This window comes from Taeniopygia guttata, chromosome 5 (genome assembly GCF_048771995.1).
Source record: "Taeniopygia guttata chromosome 5, bTaeGut7.mat, whole genome shotgun sequence".
Taxonomy (NCBI): Eukaryota; Metazoa; Chordata; class Aves; order Passeriformes; family Estrildidae; genus Taeniopygia; species Taeniopygia guttata.
Window position 1 is genome coordinate 8,712,511 of NC_133030.1, and position 24,027 is coordinate 8,736,537.

Genomic DNA, 24,027 nt, shown 5'->3' on the forward strand with positions numbered 1-24,027 from the left:
TGGGACCTATCCTTCGATGTTCCGATTTTTTGCAGTCAGCTGCATGCTCAGGGCCACAGGACTCGGAGCGCAAACATCGGCTCTTTTCCCTGGGTAAAAAAACTCACCAGTCCAGGTTCCTGATGTCAGTTTGTAGGGCTCCCCTGGGACTGTCAGGGCAGCACAAGTATGAGGTGGGGGCAGCTCCTGTCTGGGACTTATCCTTCGATGTTCGGATTTTTTGCACTCAGCTGCCCGCTCAGGGCCACAGGACTCAGAGCGCAAACATCGGCTCTTTTCCCTGGGAAAGAAAACTCACCAGTCCAGGTTCCTGATGTCAGTTTGTAGGGCTCCCCTGGGACTCTCAGGGCAGCAAAAGTATGAGGTGGGGGCAGCTCCTGTCTGGGACTTATCCTTCGATGTTCGGAATTTGTGCAGGCAGCTGCCGGCTCAGGGCCACAGGACTCGGAGCGAAAACATCGGCTCTTTTCCCTGGGAAAAAAAACTCACCAGTCCAGGTTCCTGATGTCAGTTTGTAGGGCTCCCCTGGAACTGTCAGGGTAGCACAAGTATGAGGTGGGGGCAGCTCCTGTCTGGGACTTATCCTTCGATGTTCGGATTTTTTGCACTCAGCTGCCCGCTCAGGGCCACAGGAGTCGGAGCGCAAACATCGGCTCTTTTCCCTGGGAAAGAAAACTCACCAGTCCAGGTTCCTGAAGTCATTTTGTAGAGCTCTTTTTGGACTCTCAGGGCAGCACAAGTATGAGGTGGGGGCAGCTCCTGTCTGGGACTTATCCTTCGATGTTCGGATTTTTTGCACTCAGCTGCCCGCTCAGGGCCACAGGACTCGGAGCGCAAACATCGGCTCTTTTCCCTGGGAAAGAAAACTCACCAGTCCAGGTTCCTGATGTCAGTTTGTAGGGCTCCCCTGGGACTCTCAGGGCAGCACAAGTATGAGGTGGGGGCTGCTCCTGTCTGGGACTTATCCTTCGATGTTCCGATTTTTTGCAGTCAGCTTCCCGCTCAGGGCCACAGGACTCGGAGTGCAAACATCGTCTCTTTTCCCTGGGAAAGAAAACTCACCAGTCCAGGTTCCTGATGTCAGTTTGTAGAGCTCTTTTTGGACTCTCAGGGCAGCACAAGTATGAGGTGGGGGCAGCTCCTGTCTGGGACTTATCCTTCGATGTTCGGATTTTTTGCACTCAGCTGCCCGCTCAGGGCCACAGGACTCGGAGCGCAAACATCGGCTCTTTTCCCTGGGAAAGAAAACTCACCAGTCATGGTTCCTGATGTCAGTTTGTAGAGCTCTTCTTGGACTCTCAGGGCAGCACAAGTATGAGGTGGGGGCAGCTCCTGTCTGGGACTTATCCTTCGATGTTCGGATTTTTTGCAGTCAGCTGCCAGCTCAGGGCCACAGGACTCGGAGCGCAAACATCGGCTCTTTTCCCTGGGAAAGAAAACTCACCAGTCCAGGTTCCTGATGTCAGTTTGTAGAGCTCTTTTTGGACTCTCAGGGCAGCACAAGTATGAGGTGGGGGCAGCTCCTGTCTGGGACTTATCCTTCGATGTTCCGATTTTTTGCACTCAGCTGCCGGCTCAGGGCCACAGGACTCGGAGCGCAAACATCGGCTCTTTTCCCTGAGAAAGAAAACTCACCAGTCCAGGTTCCTGATGTCAGTTTGTAGGGCTCCCCTGGGACTGTCAGGGCAGCAAATGTATGAGGTGGGGGCAGATCCTGTCTGGGACTTATCCTTCGATGTTCGGATTTTTTGCACTCAGCTGCCCGCTCAGGGCCACAGGACTCGGAGCGCAAACATTGGCTCTTTTCCCTGGGAAAGAAAACTCACCAGTCCAGGTTCCTGATGTCAGTTTGTAGGGCTCCCCTGGGACTCTCAGGGCAGCACAAGTATGAGGTGGGGGCAGCTCCTGTCTGGGACTTATCCTTCGATATTCCGATTTTTTGCAGTCAGCTGCCCGCTCAGGGCCACAGGACTCGGAGCGCAAACATCGGCTCTTTTCCCTGGGAAAAAAAACTCACCAGTCCAGGTCCTGATGTCAGTTTGTAGAGCTCTTTTTGGACTGTCAGGGCAGCACAAGTATGAGGTGGGGGCAGCTCCTGTCTGGGACTTATCCTTCGATGTTCGGATTTTTTGCAGTCAGCTGCCCGCTCAGGGCCACAGGACTCGGAGTACAAACATCGGCTCTTTTCCCTGGGAAAGAAAACTCACCAGTCCAGGTTCCTGATGTCAGTTTGTAGGGCTCTCCTGGGACTCTCAGGGCAGCACAAGTATGAGGTGGGGGCAGCTCCTGTCTGGGACTTATCCTTCGATGTTCCGATTTTTTGCAGTCAGCTGCCCGCTCAGGGCCACAGGACTCGGAGCGCAAACATCGGCTCTTTTCCCTGCGAAAGAAAACTCACCAGTCCAGGTTCCTGATGTCAGTTTGTAGAGCTCTTTTTGGACTCTCAGGGCAGCACAAGTATGAGGTGGGGGCAGCTCCTGTCTGGGACTTATCCTTCGATGTTCGGAATTTGTGCGGTCATCTGCCGGTTCAGGGCCACAGGACTCCAAGCACAAATATTGGCTCTTTTCCCTGGGAAAGAAAACTCACCAGTCCAGGTTCCTGATGTCAGTTTGTAGGGCTCCCCTGGGACTCTCAGGGCAGCAAAAGTATGAGGTGGGGGCAGCTCCTGTCTGGGACTTATCCTTCGATGTTCGGATTTTTTGCACTCAGCTGCCGGCTCAGGGCCACAGGACTCGGAGCGCAAACATCGGCTCTTTTCCCTGGGAAAGAAAACTCACCAGTCCAGGTTCCTGATGTCAGTTTGTAGAGCTCTTTTTGGACTCTCAGGGCAGCACAAGTATGAGGTGGGGGCAGCTCCTGTCTGGGACTTATCCTTCGATGTTCCGATTTTTTGCACTCAGCTGCCGGCTCAGGGCCACAGGACTCGGAGCGCAAACATCGGCTCTTTTCCCTGGGAAAGAAAACTCACCAGTCCAGGTTCCTGATGTCAGTTTGTAGAGCTCTTTTTGGACTCTCAGGGCAGCACAAGTATGAGGTGGGGGCAGCTCCTGTCTGGGACTTATCCTTCGATGTTCGGATTTTTTGCACTCAGCTGCCGGCTCAGGGCCACAGGACTCGGAGCGCAAACATCGGCTCTTTTCCCTGGGAAAGAAAACTCACCAGTCCAGGTTCCTGATGTCAGTTTGTAGGGCTCCCCTGGGACTGTCAGGGCAGCAAATGTATGAGGTGGGGGCAGATCCTGTCTGGGACTTATCCTTCGATGTTCGGATTTTTTGCACTCAGCTGCCCGCTCAGGGCCACAGGACTCGGAGCGCAAACATCGGCTCTTTTCCCTGGGAAAGAAAACTCACCAGTCCAGGTTCCTGATGTCAGTTTGTAGGGCACCCCTGGGACTCTCAGGGCAGCACAAGTATGAGGTGGGGGCAGCTCCTGTCTGGGACTTATCCTTCGATATTCCGATTTTTTGCAGTCAGCTGCCCGCTCAGGGCCACAGGACTCGGAGCGCAAACATCGGCTCTTTTCCCTGGGAAAAAAAACTCACCAGTCCAGGTCCTGATGTCAGTTTGTAGAGCTCTTTTTGGACTGTCAGGGCAGCACAAGTATGAGGTGGGGGCAGCTCCTGTCTGGGACTTATCCTTCGATGTTCGGATTTTTTGCACTCAGCTGCCCGCTCAGGGCCACAGGACTCGGAGCGCAAACATCGGCTCTTTTCCCTGGGAAAGAAAACTCACCAGTCCAGGTTCCTGATGTCAGTTTGTAGAGTTCTTTTTGGACTCTCAGGGCAGCACAAGTATGAGGTGGGGGCAGCTCCTGTCTGGGACTTATCCTTCGATGTTCCGATTTTTTGCACTCAGCTGCCCGCTCAGGGCCACAGGAGTCGGAGCGCAAACATCGGCTCTTTTCCCTGGGAAAGAAAACTCACCAGTCCAGGTTCCTGATGTCAATTTGTAGGGCTCCCCTGGGACTGTCAGGGTAGCACAAGTATGAGGTGGGGGCAGATCCTGTCTGGGACTTATCCTTCGATGTTCGGATTTTTTGCACTCAGCTGCCCGCTCAGGGCCACAGGACTCGGAGCGCAAACATCGGCTCTTTTCCCTGGGAAAGAAAACTCACCAGTCCAGGTTCCTGATGTCAGTTTTTAGGGCTCCCCTGGAACTCTCAGGGCAACACAAGTATGAGGTGGGGGCAGCTCCTGTCTGGGACTTATCCTTCGATGTTCCGATTTTTTGCAGTCAGCTGCATGCTCAGGGCCACAGGACTCGGAGCGCAAACATCGGCTCTTTTCCCTGGGAAAGAAAACTCACCAGTCCAGGTTCCTGATGTCAGTTTGTAGGGCTCCCCTGGGACTGTCAGGGCAGCACAAGTATGAGGTGGGGGCAGATCCTGTCTGGGACTTATCCTTCGATGTTCGGATTTTTGCACTCAGCTGCCCGCTCAGGGCCACAGGACTCGGAGCGCAAACATCGGCTCTATTCCCTGGGAAAGAAAACTCACCAGTCCAGGTTCCTGATGTCAGTTTGTAGGGCTCCCCTGGGACTCTCAGGGCAGCACAAGTATGAGGTGGGGGCAGCTCCTGTCTGGGACTTATCCTTCGATGTTCCGATTTTTTGCAGTTAGCTGCCGGCTCATGGCCACAGGACTCGGAACGCAAACATCGGCTCTTTTCCCTGGGAAAGAAAACTCACCAGTCCAGGTTCCTGATGTCAGTTTGTAGGGCTCCCCTGGGACTCTCAGGGCAGCACAAGTATGAGGTGGGGGCAGCTCCTGTCTGGGACTTATCCTTCGATGTTCCGATTTTTTGCAGTCAGCTGCCCGCTCAGGGCCACAGGACTCGGAGCGCAAACATCGGCTCTTTTCCCTGGGAAAAAAAACTCACCAGTCCAGGTCCTGATGTCAGTTTGTAGAGCTCTTTTAGGACTCTCAGAGCAGCACAAGTATGAGGTGGGGGCAGCTCCTGTCTGGGACTTATCCTTCGATGTTCCGATTTTTTGCAGTCAGCTGCCGGCTCAGGGCCACAGGACTCGGAGCGAAAACATCGGCTCTTTTCCCTGGGAAAAAAAACTCACCAGTCCAGGTTCCTGATGTCAGTTTGTAGGGCTCCCCTGGAACTGTCAGGGTAGCACAAGTATGAGGTGGGGGCAGCTCCTGTCTGGGACTTATCCTTCGATGTTCGGATTTTTTGCACTCAGCTGCCCGCTCAGGGCCACAGGACTCGGAGCGCAAACATCAGCTCTTTTCCCTGGGAAAGAAAACTCACCAGTCCAGGTTCCTGATGTCATTTTGTAGAGCTCTTTCTGGACTCTCAGGGCAGCACAAGTATGAGGTGGGGGCAGCTCCTGTCTGGGACTTATCCTTCGATGTTCGGATTTTTTGCACTCAGCTGCCCGCTCAGGGCCACAGGACTCGGAGCGCAAACATCGGCTCTTTTCCCTGGGAAAGAAAACTCACCAGTCCAGGTTCCTGATGTCAGTTTGTAGGGCTCCCCTGGGACTGTCAGGGCAGCACAAGTATGAGGTGGGGGCAGCTCCTGTCTGGGACTTATACTTCGATGTTCGGATTTTTTGCAGTCAGCTGCCCGCTCAGGGCCACAGGACTCGGAGCGCAAACATCGGCTCTTTTACCTGGGAAAGAAAACTCACCAGTCCAGGTTCCTGATGTCAGTTTGTATAGCTCTTTTTGGACTCTCAGGGCAGCACAAGTATGAGGTGGGGGCAGCTCCTGTCTGGGACTTATCCTTCGATGTTCGGAATTTGTGCGGTCAGCTGCCGGTTCAGGGCCACAGGACTCGGAGCGCAAACATCGGCTCTTTTCCCTGGGAAAGAAAACTCACCAGTCCAGGTTCCTGATGTCAGTTTGTAGGGCTCCCCTGGGACTCTCAGGGCAGCACAAGTATGAGGTGGGGGCAGCTCCTGTCTGGGACTTATCCTTCGATGTTCGGATTTTTTGCACTCAGCTGCCGGCTCAGGGCCACAGGACTCGGAGCGCAAACATCGGCTCTTTTCCCTGGGAAAGAAAACTCACCAGTCATGGTTCCTGATGTCAGTTTGTAGAGCTCTTTTTGGACTCTCAGGGCAGCACAAGTATGAGGTGGGGGCAGCTCCTGTCTGGGACTTATCCTTCGATGTTCGGATTTTTTGCGGTCAGCTGCCGGCTCAGGGCCACAGGACTCGGAGCGCAAACATCGGCTCTTTTCCCTGGGAAAGAAAACTCACCAGTCCAGGTTCCTGATGTCAGTTTGTAGAGCTCTTTTTGGACTCTCAGGGCAGCACAAGTATGAGGTGGGGGCAGCTCCTGTCTGGGACTTATCCTTCGATGTTCCGATTTTTTGCACTCAGCTGCCGGCTCAGGACCACAGGACTCGGAGCGCAAACATCGGCTCTTTTCCCTGGGAAAGAAAACTCACCAGTCATGGTTCCTGATGTCAGTTTGTAGAGCTCTTTTTGGACTCTCAGGGCAGCACAAGTATGAGGTGGGGGCAGCTCCTGTCTGGGACTTATCCTTCGATGTTCGGATTTTTTGCGGTCAGCTGCCGGCTCAGGGCCACAGGACTCGGAGCGCAAACATCGGCTCTTTTCCCTGGGAAAGAAAACTCACCAGTCCAGGTTCCTGATGTCAGTTTGTAGAGCTCTTTTTGGACTCTCAGGGCAGCACAAGTATGAGGTGGGGGCAGCTCCTGTCTGGGACTTATACTTCGATGTTCCGATTTTTTGCACTCAGCTGCCGGCTCAGGGCCACAGGACTCGGAGCGCAAACATCGGCTCTTTTCCCTGGGAAAGAAAACTCACCAGTCCAGGTTCCTGATGTCAGTTTGTAGGGCTCCCCTGGGACTCTCAGGGCAGCACAAGTATGAGGTGGGGGCAGCTCCTGTCTGGGACTTATCCTTCGATGTTCCGATTTTTTGCAGTCAGCTGCCCGCTCAGGGCCACAGGACTCGGAGCGCAAACATCGGCTCTTTTCCCTGGGAAAAAAAACTCACCAGTCCAGGTCCTGATGTCAGTTTGTAGAGCTCTTTTTGGACTGTCAGGGCAGCACAAGTATGAGGTGGGGGCAGCTCCTGTCTGGGACTTATCCTTCGATGTTCGGATTTTTTGCACTCAGCTGCCGGCTCAGGGCCACAGGACTCGGAGCGCAAACATCGGCTCTTTTCCCTGGGAAAGAAAACTCACCAGTCCAGGTTCCTGATGTCAGTTTGTAGGGCTCCCCTGGGACTGTCAGGGCAGCACAAGTATGAGGTGGGGGCAGCTCCTGTCTGGGACTTATACTTCGATGTTCGGATTTTTTGCAGTCAGCTGCCCGCTCAGGGCCACAGGACTCGGAGCGCAAACATCGGCTCTTTTCCCTGGGAAAGAAAACTCACCAGTCCAGGTTCCTGATGTCAGTTTGTATAGCTCTTTTTGGACTCTCAGGGCAGCACAAGTATGAGGTGGGGGCAGCTCCTGTCTGGGACTTATCCTTCGATGTTCGGAATTTGTGCGGTCAGCTGCCGGTTCAGGGCCACAGGACTCGGAGCGCAAACATCGGCTCTTTTCCCTGGGAAAGAAAACTCACCAGTCCAGGTTCCTGATGTCAGTTTGTAGGGCTCCCCTGGGACTCTCAGGGCAGCACAAGTATGAGGTGGGGGCAGCTCCTGTCTGGGACTTATCCTTCGATGTTCGGATTTTTTGCACTCAGCTGCCGGCTCAGGGCCACAGGACTCGGAGCGCAAACATCGGCTCTTTTCCCTGGGAAAGAAAACTCACCAGTCATGGTTCCTGATGTCAGTTTGTAGAACTCTTTTTGGACTGTCAGGGCAGCACAAGTATGAGGTGGGGGCAGCTCCTGTCTGGGACTTATCCTTCGATGTTCCGATTTTTTGCACTCAGCTGCCGGCTCAGGGCCACAGGACTCGGAGCGCAAACATCGGCTCTTTTCCCTGGGAAAGAAAACTCACCAGTCCAGGTTCCTGATGTCAGTTTGTAGAGCTCTTTTTGGACTCTCAGGGCAGCACAAGTATGAGGTGGGGGCAGCTCCTGTCTGGGACTTATCCTTCGATGTTCCGATTTTTTGCACTCAGCTGCCGGCTCAGGGCCACAGGACTCGGAGCGCAAACATCGGCTCTTTTCCCTGGGAAAGAAAACTCACCAGTCCAGGTTCCTGATGTCAGTTTGTAGGGCTCCCCTGGGACTGTCAGGGCAGCAAAAGTATGAGGTGGGGGCAGCTCCTGTCTGGGACTTATCCTTCGATGTTCGGATTTTTTGCACTCAGCTGCCCGCTCAGGGCCACAGGACTCGGAGCGCAAACATCGGCTCTTTTCCCTGGGAAAGAAAACTCACCAGTCCAGGTTCCTGATGTCAGTTTGTAGAGCTCTTTTTGGACTCTCAGGGCAGCACAAGTATGAGGTGGGGGCAGATCCTGTCTGGGACTTATCCTTCGATGTTCGGATTTTTTGCACTCAGCTGCCGGCTCAGGGCCACAGGACTCGGAGCGCAAACATCGGCTGTTTTCCCTGGGAAAGAAAACTCACCAGTCCAGGTTCCTGATGTCAGTTTGTAGAGCTCTTTTTGGACTCTCAGGGCAGCACAAGTATGAGGTGGGGGCAGCTCCTGTCTGGGACTTATCCTTCGATGTTCCGATTTTTTGCAGTCAGCTGCATGCTCAGGGCCACAGGACTCGGAGCGCAAACATCGGCTCTTTTCCCTGGGAAAGAAAACTCACCAGTCCAGGTTCCTGATGTCAGTTTGTAGGGCTCCCCTGGAACTCTCAGGGCAACACAAGTATGAGGTGGGGGCAGCTCCTGTCTGGGACTTATACTTCGATGTTCGGATTTTTTGCAGTCAGCTGCCCGCTCAGGGCCACAGGACTCGGAGCGCAAACATCGGCTCTTTTCCCTGGGAAAGAAAACTCACCAGTCCAGGTTCCTGATGTCAGTTTGTAGGGCTCCCCTGGAACTCTCAGGGTAGCACAAGTATGAGGAGGGGGCAGATCCTGTCTGGGACTTATCCTTCGATGTTCGGACTTTTTGCACTCAACTGCCCGCTCAGGGCCACAGGACTCGGAGCGCAAACATCGGCCCTTTTCCCTGGGAAAGAAAACTCACCAGTCCAGGTTCCTGATGTCAGTTTGTAGGGCTCCCCTGGAACTCTCAGGGCAACACAAGTATGAGGTGGGGGCAGCTCCTGTCTGGGACTTATCCTTCGATGTTCGGATTTTGTGCGGGCAGCTGCCGGCTCAGGGCCACAGGACTCGGAGCGAAAACATCGGCTCTTTTCCCTGGGAAAAAAAACTCACCAGTCCAGGTTCCTGATGTCAGTTTGTAGAGCTCTTTTTGGACTCTCAGGGCAGCACAAGTATGAGGTGGGGGCAGCTTCTGTCTGGGACTTATCCTTCGATGTTCGGATTTTTTGCACTCAGCTGCCCGCTCACGGCCACAGGACTCGGAGCGCAAACATCGGCTCTTTTCCCTGGGAAAGAAAACTCACCAGTCCAGGTTCCTGATGTCAGTTTGTAGGGCTCCCCTGGGACTGTCAGGGCAGCACAAGTATGAGGTGGGGGCAGCTCCTGTCTGGGACTTATCCTTCGATGTTCGGTATTTGTGCGGTCAGCTGCCGGCTCAGGGCCACAGGACTCGGAGTGCAAACATCGGCTCTTTTCCCTGGGAAAGAAAACTCACCAGTCCAGGTTCCTGATGTCAGTTTGTAGGGCTCCCCTGGAACTCTCAGGGCAGCACAAGTATGAGGTGGGGGCAGCTCCTGTCTACGACTTATCCTTCGATGTTCGGATATTTTGCAGTCAGCTGCCGGCTCAGGGCCACAGGACTCGGAGCGCAAACATCGGCTCTTTTCCCTGGGAAAGAAAACTCACCAGTCCAGGTTCCTGATGTCAGTTTGTAGAGCTCTTTTTGGACTGTCAGGGCAGCACAAGTATGAGGTGGGGGCAGCTCCTGTCTGGGACTTATCCTTCGATGTTCGGATTTTTTGCAGTCAGCTGCCCGCTCAGGGCCACAGGACTCGGAGCGCAAACATCGGCTCTTTTCCCTGGGAAAGAAAACTCACCAGTCCAGGTTCCTGATGTCAGTTTGTAGGGCTCCCCTGGGACTCTCAGGGCAGCACAAGTATGAGGTGGGGGCAGCTCCTGTCTGGGACTTATCCTTCGATGTTCCGATTTTTTGCAGTCAGCTGCATGCTCAGGGCCACAGGACTCGGAGCGCAAACATCGGCTCTTTTCCCTGGGAAAGAAAACTCACCAGTCCAGGTTCCTGATGTCAGTTTGTAGGGCTCCCCTGGGACTGTCAGGGCAGCAAGAGTATGAGGTGGGGGCAGCTCCTGTCTGGGACTTATCCTTCGATGTTCGGATTTTTGCAGTCAGATGCCCGCTCAGGGCCACAGGACTCGGAGCGCAAACATCGGCTCTTTTCCCTGGGAAAGAAAACTCACCAGTCCAGGTTCCTGATGTCAGTTTGTAGGGCTCCCCTGGGACTGTCAGGGCAGCAAGAGTATGAGGTGGGGGCAGCTCCTGTCTGGGACTTATCCGTCGATGTTCGGATTTTTGCAGTCAGATGCCCGCTCAGGGCCACAGGACTCGGAGCGCAAACATCGGCTCTTTTCCCTGGGAAAGAAAACTCACCAGTCCAGGTTCCTGATGTCAGTTTGTAGGGCTCCCCTGCGACTGTCAGGGCAGCACAAGTATGAGGTGGGGGCAGATCCTGTCTGGGATTTATCCTTCGATGTTCGGATTTTTTGCAATCAGCTTCCCGCTAAGGGCCACAGGAACCTGAGCAGAAACTTCGGCTGTTTTCCCTGGCAAATAAAACTCACCAGTCCAGGTTCCTGAGGTCAGTTTTTAGGGCTCCCCTGGGACTGCCAGGGCAGCACAAGTATGAGCTGGGGGAAGCTCCGGTATGGGACACATCCTCCGATGTTCGGATATTTTGAAGTCAGCTGCCGGCTCAGAGCCACAGGGCCCTGAGATAAAACATCAGCTGCATTCCCTGGGAAAGAAAAGTCACCAGTCCGGGTTCCTGATGTCAGTTTGTAGGGCTCCCCTGGGACTCTTAGGACAGCAGAAGTATGAGGTGGAGGCGGCTTCTCTATCTCCATCCTTCGATGTTCGGATTTTTTGCAATCAGCTGCCTGCTCATTGCCACAAAACCCTGAGCAGAAACATCGCCTGTTTCCCTGGGAAAGAAAACTCACCAGTCCAGGTTCCTGATGTCAGTTTGTAGGGCTCCCCTGGGACTATCCGGGCAGCACAAGTATGACGGAGGGGGAGATCCTGTCTGGGAATTATCCTTCGATGTTCGGATTTTTTGCAATCAGTTTCCCGCTCAGGGACACAGGACCCTGAGCAGAAACATCGGCTGTTTTCCCTGGGAAAGAAAACTCACCAGTCCAGGTTCCTGATTTCAGTTTTTAGGGTTCCCCTGGGACTGTCAGGGCAGCACATGTATGAGGTGGGGGCAGCTCCGGTCTGGGACTTATCCTTCGATGTTCGGATTTTTTGCAATCAGCTTCCCACTCAGGGCCACAGGACCCTGAGCAGAAACATCAGCTGTTTTCCCTGGGAAAGAAAACTCACTAGTCCAGGTTCCTGATGTCAGTGTGTAGGGCTCCCCTGGGACTGTCAGGGCAGCATAGTATGACGGACGGGCAGCTCCGGTCTGGGACTTATCCTTCGATGTTCGGATTTTTTGCAATCAGCTTCCCACTCAGGGCCACAGGACCCTGAGCAGAAACATCGGCTGTTTTCCCTGGGAAAGAAAACTCACCAGTCCAGGTTCCTGATGTCAGTATGTAGGGCTCCTCTGGGACTGTCAGGGCAGCACAAATATTAGGTGGGCGCAGATCCTGTCTGGGAATTATCCTTCGATGTTAAGACTTTTTGCAATCAGCTGCCTCCTCAGGGCCACAGCGACTTGAGCAAAAACATCGGCTGTTTTCCCTGGAAAAGAAAACTCACCAGTCCAGGTTCCTGATGTCAGTTTGTAGGGCTCCTCTGCGACTGTCAGGGCAGCATAAGTATTAGGTGGATGCAGCTTCTCTATGGGGCCCATCCTTCGATGTTCGGATTTTTTGCAATCATCAGCTGCCTGCTCAGTGCCACAGGACCCTGAGCAGAAAAATCTGCTGTTTTCCCTGGGAAAGAAATCACACCAGTCCAGGATCCTGAAGTAAGTTTGTAGGGCTCCTCTGCTAAGGTCAGGCAGCACATATATAAGGTGGGTGAAGATCCTTTCTGGGACTTATCCTTCGATGTTCCTATTTTTTGCAGTCAGCTTCCCGCTCAGGGTCACAGGACCCTGAGCAAAAACATCGGCTGTTTTCCCTGGGAAAGAAAACTCACCAGTCCAGGTTCCTGATGTCAGTATGTAGGGCTCCTCTGGGACTGTCAGGGCAGCACAAGTATGAGGTGGGGGCAGATCCTGTCTGGGACTTATCCTTCGATGTTCGGATTTTTTGCAATCAGCTGCCTGCTCAGGGCCACAGCGACCTGAGCAAAAACACCAGGTGTTTTCCCTGGGAAAGAAAACTCACCAGTCCAGGTTCCTGATGTCAGTATGAAGGGCTCCTCTGGGACTGTCAGGGCAGCACAAGTATGAGGTGGGGGAAGCTTCGGAATATAGCCCATCCTTCGATGTTCGGATTTTTTTCAGTCAGCTTCCCACTCAGGGCCAGAGAGCTCTGAGAAGAAACATCGTCTGCTTTCCCTGGGAAAGAAAACTCACCAGTCCAGGTTCCTGATGTCAGTATGTAGGGCTCCTCTGGGACTGTTAGGACAGCACAAGTATTATGTGGGGGCAGATCTTGTCTGGGACTTATCCTTCGATGTCCGGATTTTTTGAAATAAGCTTCCAGCTCAGGGCCAAAGGGCCCTCTTCAAAAACATCGTCTGTATACCCTGGGAAAGAAAGCTCACCAGTCCAGGTTCCTGATGTAAGTTTGTAGGGCTCCTCTGGTACTGCCGGGGCAGCACAAGTATGAGGTGGAGGCAGCTTCTCTATGGGGCCCATCCTCCGATGTTCAGATTTTTTGCAATCAGCTGCCTGCTCTGTGCCACAGGACCCTGAGCAGAAACATCGGCTGGTTTCCCTGGGAAAGAAAACTCACCAGTCCAGGATCCTGATGTCAGTTTTTAAGGCTCCTCTGGGACTGTCAGGGCAGCACACATATGAGGTTGGGGCAGCTCCGGTCTGGGACACATCCTTCGATATTACGATTTTTTGCATCAGGCTGCTGGTTCAGAGCCAGAGAGCCCGGAGCACAAACATCGGTTCTTTTCCCTGGGAAAGAAAACTCACCAGTCCAGGTTCCTGATGTCAGTATGTAGGGCTCCTCTGCGACTGTCAAGGCAGAGCAAGTATGAGGTGGGGGCAGCTCCGGTCTGGGACTCATCCTTCAAAGATAGGATTTTTTGCAGTCAGCTTCCCGCTCAGTGTCACAGGACCCTGAGCAAAAACATCGGCTGTTATCCCTGGGAAAGAAAACTCACCAGTCCAGGTTCCTGATGTCAGTATGTAGGGCTCCTCTGGGACTGTCAGGGAAGCACAAGTATGAGGTGGAGGCAGCTTCTGTATGTGGCCCATCCTTCGATGTTCAGATTTTTTTCAGTCAGCTCTAAACTCAGGGCCACAGAGCCCTGAGTTGAAACATCGGCTGTTTTCTCTGGGAAAGAAAACTCACCAGTCCAGGTTCCTGATGTCAGTTTGTAGGGCTCCTCTGGGACTGTCAGGGCAGCACAATTATGACGGAGTTGCAGCTCCTGTCTGGGACTTATCCTTCGAAGTTCGGATTTTTTGCAATCAGCTTCCGGCTCAGGGCTACAGGACCCTGGGCAGAAACATCGGCTGTTTTCCCTGGGAAAGAAAACTCACCAGTCCAGGTTCCTGATGTCAGTTTGTAGGGCTCCCCTGGGAATGTCATAGCAGCAAAGTATGACGGAGGGGCATATCCTGTCTGGGAATTATCCTTCGATGTTCAGATTTTTTGCAATCATCTTCCAGCCCAGGGCCACAGTGACCTGAGCAAAAACATCGGCTGTTTTCCCTGGGAAAGAAAACTCACCAGTCCAGGTTCCTGATGTCAGTATGTAGGGCTCCTCTGGGACTGTCAGGGCAGCACAAATATGAGACGGAGGCAGCTTCTGTATGGGGCCCAACCTTCGATGTTCGGATTTTTTGCAGTCAGCTTCCCTCTCAGGGCCACAGGGCCCTCTGCAAAAACATCAGGTGTTTTCCCTGGGAAAGAAAACTCACCAGTCCAGGTTCCTGATGTCAGTTTGTAAGGCTCCTCTGGGACTGTCAGGGCAGCACAAGTATGAGGTGGGGGCAGCTCCGGTCTGGGACACATCCTTCGATATTTGGATTTTTTGCAGCCAGCTGCTTGTTCAGAGTCACAGGGCCCTGAGCACAAACATCGGCTGTTTTCCCTGGGGAAGAAAACTCACCAGTCCAGGATCCTGATGTCAGTTTGTAGGGCTCCTCTGGGACTGTCAGGGCAGCACAAGTATGAGGTGGGGGCAGCTCCGGTCTGGGACACATCCTTCGATATTAGGATTTTTTGCAGTCAGCTGCTGGTTCAGAGCCACAGGGTCCTGAGCACAAACATCAGCTCTTTTCCCTGGGATAGAAAACTCACCAGTCCAGGTTCCTGATGTCAGTATGTAGGGCTCCTCTGGGACTGTCAGGGCAGCACAAGTATGAGGTGGGGGCAACTCCGGTCTGGGACTTATCGTTCGATGTTCGGATTTTTTGCAATCAGCTGCCTGCTCATTGCCACAGGACCCTGAGCAGAAACATCGGCTGTTTTCCCTGGGAAAGAAAACTCACCAGTCTGGGATCCTGATGTCTGTATGTAGGGCTCCTCTTGGACTGTCAGGGCAGCACAAGTATGAGGTGGGGGCAGCTCCGGTCTGGGACTTATCCTTCAATGTTCGGATTTTTTGCAGTCATCTTCCCGCTCAGGTTCACAGGACCCTGAGCAAAAACATCGACTGTTTTCCCTGGGAAAGAAAACTCACCAGTCCAGGTTCCTGATGTCAGCATGTACGGCTCCTCTGGGACTGTCAGGGCAGCACAAGTATGAGGTGGGGGCAGCTTCTGATTGTGGCCCATCCTTCGATGTTCGGATATTTTTCAGTCAGCTTCCCACTCAGGGCCAGAGAGCTCTGAGAAGAAACATCGGCTGTTTTCCCTGGGAAAGAAAACTCACCAGTCCAGGATCCTGATGTCAGTTTGTAGGGCTCCTCTGGGACTCTTAGGGCAGTACAAGTATGAGGTGGAGACAGCTTCTCTATGGAACCCATCCTTCGATGTTCGGATTTTTTGCAATCAGCTGCCTGCTCAGTGTCACAGGACCCTGAGCAGAAACATCGGCTGCTTTCCCTGGGAAAGAAAACTCACCAGTCCAGGTTCCTGATGTCAGTTTGTAGGGCTCCTCTGGGACTGTCAGGGCAGCACATGTATGAGTCAGAGCAAGACCCTTTCTGGGACTTATCCTTCGATGTTCGCATTTTTTGCAGTCAGCTTCCTGCTCAGGGTCACAGGACTGTGAGCAAAAACATCGGCTGTTTTCCCTGGGAAAGAAAACTCACCAGTCCAGGTTCCTGATGTCAGTTTGTAGGGCTCCTCTGGGACTGTCAGGTCAGCACACGTATGAGGTGGAGGCAGCTTCTCAATGGGGCCCATCCTTCGATGTTCGGATACTTTGAAGTCAGCTGCCGGCTCAGATCCACCGGGCCCTGAGCAAAAACATCAGCTGCATTCCCTGGGAAAGAAAAGTCACCAGTCCGGGTTCCTGATGTCAGTTTGTAGGGCTCCCCTGGGACTCTTAGGACAGCAGAAGTATGAGGTGGAGGCGGCTTCTCTATCTCCATCCTTCGATGTTCGGATTTTTTGCAATCAGCTGCCTGTTCATTGCCACAAGACCCTGAGCAGAAACATCGGCTGTTTTCCCTGGGAAAGAAAACTCACCAGTCCAGTATCATGATGTCAGTTTGTAGGGCTCCTCTGGGACTGTCAGGGCAGCACAAGTGTGAGGTGGGGGCATCTCCGGTCTGGGACACATCCTTCGATATTAGGATTTTTTGCAGTCAGCTGCTGGTTCAGAGCCACAGGGCCCTGAGCAGAAACATCGGCTGTTTTCCCTGGGAAAGAAAACTCACCAGTCCAGGTTCCTGATGTCAGTTTGTAGGGCTCCCCTGGGACTGTTAGGACAGCACAAGTATTAGGTGGGGGCAGCTCCGGTATGGGACACATCCTTCGATGTTCGGATATTTTGAAGTCAGCTGCCGGCTCAGAGCCACAGGGCCCTGAGAAAAAACCTCAGCTGTTTTCCCTGGGAAAGAAAACTCACCAGTCCAGGTTCCTGATGTCAGTTTGTAGGGCTCCTCTGGGACTGTCAGGGCAGCACAAGTATGCGGTGGATCCAGCTTCTCTATGGGGCTCATCCTTCAATGTTCGGATTTTTTGCAGTCAGCTTCCCGCTCAGGGTGACAGGACCCTGGGCAAAACATCGGCTCTTTTCCCTGGGAAAGAAAACTCACCAGTCCACGTTCCTGATGTCAGTTTGTAGGGCTCCCCTGGGACTCTCAGGGCAACATAGTATGACGGAGGGGCAGATCCTGTCTGGGACTTATCCTTCGATGTTCGGATTTTTTGCAATCAGCTGCCTGCTCAGTGCCACAGGACCCTGAGCAGAAACATCGGCTGTTTTCCCTGGGAAAGAAAACTCACCAGTCCAGGATCCTGATGTCAGTTTATAGGGCTCCTCTTGGACCGTCAGGGCAGCACAAGTATGAGGTGGGGGCAGCTCCGGTATGGGACACATCCTTTGATGTTCGGATATTTTGAAGTCAGCTGCCAGCTCAGAGCCACAGGGCCCTGAGCAAAAACATCAGCTGTTTTCCCTGGGAAAGAAAACTCACCAGTCCAGGTTCCTGATGTCAGTTTGTAGGGCTCCCCTGGAACTGTTAGGACAGCACAAGTATTAGGTTTGGGCCGATCCTGTCTGGGACTTATCCTTCGATGTTCGGATTTTTTGCAATCCGCTGCCTGTTCAGGGCCGCGTCAACCTGAGCAAAAACATCGGCTGTTGACCCTGGGAAAGAAAACTCACCAGTCCAGGTTCCTGATGTCAGTATGTAGGGCTCCTCTGGGACTGTCAGGGCAGCACAAGTATGAGGTGGGGGCAGCCTCCGGTCTGGGACGTATCTTTCGATGTTAGGATTTTTTGCAGTCAGCTTCCCACTCAGGGCCACAGGACCCTGAGCAGAAACCTCGGCTGTTTTCCCTGGGAAAGAAAACTCAGCAGTCCAGGTTCCTGATGTCAGATTGTAGGGCTCCTCTGGGACTGTCAGGGCAGCACAAGTATGAGGTGGAAGCAGCTTCTCTATGGGGCCCATCCTTCGATGTTCAAATTTTTTGCAATCAGCTGCCTGCTCATTGCCACAGGACCCTGATCAAATACATCTGCTGTTTTCCCTGGGAAAGAAAACTCACCAGTCCAGGATCCTGATGTCAGTTTGTAGGGCTCCTCTGGGACTGTCAGGGCAGCACAAGTATGAGGTGGGGGCAGCTCCGGTCTGGGACACATCCTTCGATATTAGGATTTTTTGCAGTCAGCTGCTGGTTCAGAGCCACAGGGCCCTGAGCACAAACATCGGCTGTTTTCCCTGGGAAAGAAAATTCACCAGTCCAGGTTCCTGATGTCAGTATGTAGGGCTCCTCTGGGACTGTCAGGGCAGAATGAGTATGAGGTGGGGGCAGCTCCGGTCTGGGACTTATCCTTCAATGTTCGGATTTTTTGCAGTCAGCTTCCCGCTCAGTGTAACAGGACCCTGAGCAAAAACATCGGCTGTTTTCCCTGGGAAAGAAAACTCACCAGTCCAGGTTCCTCATGTCAGTATGTAGGGCTCCTCTGGGACTGTCAGGGCAGCACAAGTATGAGGTGGGGGCAGCTTCTGTATGTGGCCCATCCTTCGATGTTCGGATTTTTTTCAGTCAGCTCCCCACTCAGGGCCACAAACCCCTGAGAAGAAGCATCGGCGGTTTGCCCTGGGAAAGAAAACTCACCAGTCCAGGTTCCTGATGTCAGTATGTAGGGCTCCCCTGGGACTGTCAGGGCAGCATAGTATGACGGAGGGGCAGATCCTGTCTGGGTCTTATCCTTCAATGTTCGGACTTTGTGCAATCAGCATCCCGCTCAGGGCCACAGCGACCTGAGCAAAAACATCGGCAGTTTTCCCTGGGAAAGAAAAATCACCAGTCCATGTTCCTGATGTCAGTATGCAGGGCTGCTCTGGGACTGTCAGGGCAGCACAAATATGAGACGGAGGCAGCTTCTCTATGTAGGCGATCCTTCGATGTTCGGATTTTTTGCAGTCAGCTTCCCGCTCAGGGCCAAAGGGCCCTCTGCAACAACATCGTCTGTATACCCTGGGAAAGAAAGCTCACCAGTCCAGGTTCTTGATGTAAGTTTGTAGGGCTCCTCTGGTACTGCCAGGGCAGCACAAGTATGAGGTGGAGGCAGCTTCTCTATGGGGCCCATCCTTCGATGTTCAGATTTTTTGCAATCAGCTGCCTGCTCAGTGCCACAGGACCCTGAGCAGAAACATCGGCTGTTTTCCCTGGGAAAGAAAACTCACCAGTCCAGGATCCTGATGTCAGTTTATAGGGCTCCTCTTGGACTGTCAGGGCAGCACAAGTATGAGGTGGGGGCAGCTCCGGTATGGGACGCATCCTTTGATGTTCGGATATTTTGAAGTCAGCTGCCAGCTCAGAGCCACAGGGCCCTGAGCAAAAACATCAGCTGTTTTCCCTGGGAAAGAAAACTCACCAGTCCAGGTTCCTGATGTCAGTTTGTAGGGCTCCCCTGGAACTGTTAGGACAGCACAAGTATTAGGTTGGGGCCGATCCTGTCTGGGACTTATCCTTCGATGTTCGGATTTTTTGCAATCCGCTGCCTGTTCAGGGCCGCGTCAACCTGAGCAAAAACATCGGCTGTTGACCCTGGGAAAGAAAACTCACCAGTCCAGGTTCCTGATGTCAGTATGTAGGGCTCCTCTGGGACTGTCAGGGCAGCACAAGTATGAGGTGGGGGCAGCCTCCGGTCTGGGACGTATCGTTCGATGTTAGGATTTTTTGCAGTCAGCTTCCCACTCAGGGCCACAGGACCCTGAGCAGAAACATCGGCTGTTTTCCCTGGGAAAGAAAACTCAGCAGTCCAGGTTCCTGATGTCAGATTGTAGGGCTCCTCTGGGACTGTCAGGGCAGCACAAGTATGAGGTGGAAGCAGCTTCTCTATGGGGCCCATCCTTCGATGTTCAAATTTTTTGCAATCAGCTGCCTGCTCATTGCCACAGGACCCTGATCAAATACATCTGCTGTTTTCCCTGGGAAAGAAAACTCACCAGTCCAGGATCCTGATGTCAGTTTGTAGGGCTCCTCTGGGACTGTCAGGAAAACACAAGTATGAGGTGCGGGCAGCTCTGGTATGGGACACATCCTTCGATATTAGGATTTTTTGCAGTCAGCTGCTGGTTCAGAGCCACAGGGCCCTGAGCACAAACATCGGCTGTTTTCCCTGGGAAAGAAAATTCACCAGTCCAGGTTCCTGATGTCAGTATGTAGGGCTCCTCTGGGACTGTCAGGGCAGAATGAGTATGAGGTGGGGGCAGCTCCGGTCTGGGACTTATCCTTCAATGTTCGGATTTTTTGCAGTCAGCTTCCCGCTCAGTGTAACAGGACCCTGAGCAAAAACATCGGCTGTTTTCCCTGGGAAAGAAAACTCACCAGTCCAGGTTCCTCATGTCAGTATGTAGGGCTCCTCTGGGACTGTCAGGGCAGCACAAGTATGAGGTGGGGGCAGCTTCTGTATGTGGCCCATCCTTCGATGTTCGGATTTTTTTCAGTCAGCTCCCCACTCAGGGCCACAAACCCCTGAGAAGAAGCATCGGCGGTTTGCCCTGGGAAAGAAAACTCACCAGTCCAGGTTCCTGATGTCAGTATGTAGGGCTCCCCTGGGACTGTCAGGGCAGCATAGTATGACGGAGGGGCAGATCCTGTCTGGGTCTTATCCTTCAATGTTCGGACTTTGTGCAATCAGCATCCCGCTCAGGGCCACAGCGACCTGAGCAAAAACATCGGCAGTTTTCCCTGGGAAAGAAAAATCACCAGTCCATGTTCCTGATGTCAGTATGCAGGGCTGCTCTGGGACTGTCAGGGCAGCACAAATATGAGACGGAGGCAGCTTCTCTATGTAGGCGATCCTTCGATGTTCGGATTTTTTGCAGTCAGCTTCCCGCTCAGGGCCAAAGGGCCCTCTGCAACAACATCGTCTGTATACCCTGGGAAAGAAAGCTCACCAGTCCAGGTTCTTGATGTAAGTTTGTAGGGCTCCTCTGGTACTGCCAGGGCAGCACAAGTATGAGGTGGAGGCAGCTTCTCTATGGGGCCCATCCTTCGATGTTCAGCTTTTTTGCAATCAGCTGCCTGCTCTGTGCCACAGGACCCTGAGCAGAAACATCGGCTGTTTTCCCTGGAAAAGAAAACTCACCAGTCCCGGTTCCTGATATTAGTATGTGGAGCTCCTTCTGGACTGTCAGGGCAGAATGAGTATGAGGTGGGGGCAGCTCCGGTCTGGTATTTATCCTTCAATGTTCGGATTTTTTGCAGTCAGATTCCCGCTCAGGGTCACAGGACCCTGAGCACAAACATCGGCTGTTTACCCTGGGAAAGAAAACTCACCAGTCCAGGTTCCTGATGTCAGTTTGTAGGGCTCCCCTGGGACTGTCAGGGCAGAACAAGTATGAGGTGGGGGCAGATCCTGTCTGGGACTTATCCTTCGATGTTCAGATTTTTTGCAATCAGCTGCCTGCTCAGTGCCACAGGACCCTGGGCAAAAACATTGACTGTTTTCCCTGGGAAAGAAAACTCAGCAGTCCACGTTCCTGATGTCAGTTTGTAGGGCTCCTCTGGGACTGTCAGGGCACCACAAGTATGAGGTGGGGGCAGCTCCGGTCTGGGAAACATCCTTCGATATTCAGATTTTTTGCAGTCAGCTGCTGGTTCAGAGCCACAGCGCCCTGAGCAGAAACATCGGCTGTTTTCCCTGGGAAAGAAAACTCAGCAGTCCAAGATCCTGACGTCAGTATGTAGGGCTCCTCTGGGACTGTCAGGGCAGCACAAGTATGAGGTGGGGGCAGCTTCTGAATATAGCCCATCCTTCGATGTTCTGATTTTATTCAGTCAGCTTCCCACTCAGGGCCAGAGAGCCCTGAGAAGAAACATCGGCTGTTTGCCCTGGGAAAGAAAACTCACCAGTCCAGGATCCTGATGTCAGTTTGTAGGGCTCCTCTTGGACTGTCAGGGCAGCACAAGCATGAGGTGGGGGCAGCTCCGGTCTGGGACTTATCCTTCAATGTTCGGATTTTTTGCAGTCAGCTTCCCGCTCAGGGTCACAGGACCCTGGGCAAAAACATCGACTGTTTTCCCTGGGAAAGAAAATTCACCAGTCCAGGTTCCTGATGTCAGTATGTAGGGCTCCTCTGGGACTGTCAGGGCAGCACAAGCATGAGGTGGGGGCAGCTTCTGTATGTGGCCCATCCTTCGATGTTCTGATTTTTTTCAGTCAGCTTGCCTCTCAGGGCCAGAGAGCCCTGAGAAGAAACATCGGCTGTTTGCCCTGAGAAAGAAAACTCACCTGTCCAGGTTCCTGATGTCACTTTGTAGGGCTCCTCTGGGACAGCCAGGGGAGCACATGTATGAGGTCGGGGCAGCTCCGGTATGGGACACATCCTTTGATGTTCGGATATTTTGAAGTCAGCTGCCAGCTCAGAGCCACAGGGCCCTGAGCAAAAACATCAGCTGTTTTCCCTGGGAAAGAAAACTCACCAGTCCAGGTTCCTGATGTCAGTTTGTAGGGCTCCTCTGGGACTGTCAGGGCAGCACAAGTATGAGGTGGGGGCAGCTCCGGTCTGGGAAACATCCGTCGATATTAGGATTTTTTGCAGTCAGCTGCTTGTTCAGAACCACAGGGCCCTGAGCAGAATCATCGGCTCTTTTCCCTGGGAAAGAAAACTCAGCAGTCCACGTGCCTGATGTCAGTATGTAGGGCTTCTCTGGGACTGTCAGGGCAGCTCAAGTATGAGGTGGGGGCAGATACTAAATATAGCCCATCCTTCGATGATGTGATTTTTTTCAGTCAGCTTCCCACTCAGGGCCAGAGAGCCCTGAGAAGAAACATCGGCTGTTTGCCCTGGGAAAGAAAACTCACCAGTCCAGGTTCCTGATGTCCGTTTGTAGGGCTCCTCTGGGACTGTCAGGGCAGCTCAAGTATGAGGTGGGGGCAGCTCCGGTCTGGGACACATCCTTCGATGTTCGGATATTTTGGAGTCAGGTGCCAGCTCAGAGCCACAGGGCCCTGAGCAAAATCATCAGCTGTTTTCCCTGGGAAAGAAAACTCACCAGGCCAGGTTCCTGATGTCAGTTTTTAGGGCTCCCCTGGGACAGTTAGGACAGCACAAGTATTAGGTTGGGGCAGATCCTGTCTGGGACTTATCCTTCGATGTTCGGATTTCTTGCAATCTGCTGCCTGCTCAGGGCCACGGCAACCTGAGCAAAAACATCGGCTGTTTTCCCTGGGAAAGAAAACTCACCAGTCCAGGTTCCTGATGTCAGTTTGTAGGGCTCCTCTGGGACTGTCAGGGCAGCACATGTATGAGGTGGGGGAAGATCCTGTCTGGGACTTATCCTTCGATGTTCGGATTTTTTGTACTCAGCTTCCCGCTCAGGGTCACAGGACCCTAAGCAAAAACATCGGCTGTTTTCCCTGGGAATGAAAACAAACCGGTCCTGGTTCCTGATGTCAGTTTGTAGGGCTCCTCTGGGATTGTCAGGGCAGCACAAGTATGAGGTGGGGGCAGCTCCGGTCTGGGACACATCCTTCGATATTTGGATTTTTTGCAGTCAGCTGCTGGTTCAGAGCCACAGGGCCCTGAGCACAAACATTGGCTGTTTTCCCTGGGAAAGAAAACTCACCAGTCCAAGTTCCTGATGTCAGTATGTAGGGATCCTCTTGGACTGTCAGGGCAGCACAAGTATGAGGTGGGGGCAGCTCCGGTCTGGGACTTATCCTTCAATGTTCTGATTTTTTGCAGTCAGGTTCCCGCTCAGAGTCACAGGACACTGAGCAAAAACATCGACTGTTTTCCCTGGCAAAGAAAACTCAGCAGTCCACGTTCCTGATGTCAGTATGTAGGGCTCCTCTGGGACTGTCAGGGCAGCACAAGTATGAGGTTGGGACAGCTTCTGAATATAGCCCATCCTTCGATGTTCGGATTTTTTTCAGTCATCTTCCCACTCAGGGCCAGAGAGCCCTGAGAAGAAACATCGGCTGTTTTCCTTGGGAAAGAAAACTCACCAGTCCAGGTTCCTGATGTCACTTTGTAGGGCTCCTCTTGGACTGTCAAGGCAGCACAAGTATGCGGTAGGGGCAGCTCCGGTCTGGGACTCATCCTTCAATATTTGGATTTTTTGCAGTCAGCTTCCCGCTCAGGGTCACAAGACCCTGGGCAAAAACATCGACTGTTTTCCCTGGGAAAGAAAACTCACAAGTCCAGGTTCCTGATGTCAGTATGGAGGGCTCCTCTGGGACTGTCAGGGCAGCACAAGTATGAGGTGGGGGCTGCTTCTGTATGTGGCCCATCCTTCGATGTTCGGATTTTTTTCAGTCAGCTTGCCACTCAGGGCCAGAGAGCCCTGAGCAGAAACATCGGCTGTTTGCCCTGGGAAAGAAAACTCCCCAGTCCAGGTTCCTGATGTCACTTTGTAGGGCTCCCCTGGGACTGTCAGGGCAGCACAAGTATGACGGAGGGGGAGATCCTGTCTGGGACTTATCCTTCGATGTTCGGATTTTTTGCAATCCGCTGCCTGCTCAGGGCCACGGCAACCTGAGCAAAAACATCGGCTGTTTACCCTGGGAAAGGAAACTCACCAGTCCAGGTTCCTGATGTCAGTATGTAGGGCTCCTCTGGGACTGTCAGGGCAGCCCAAGT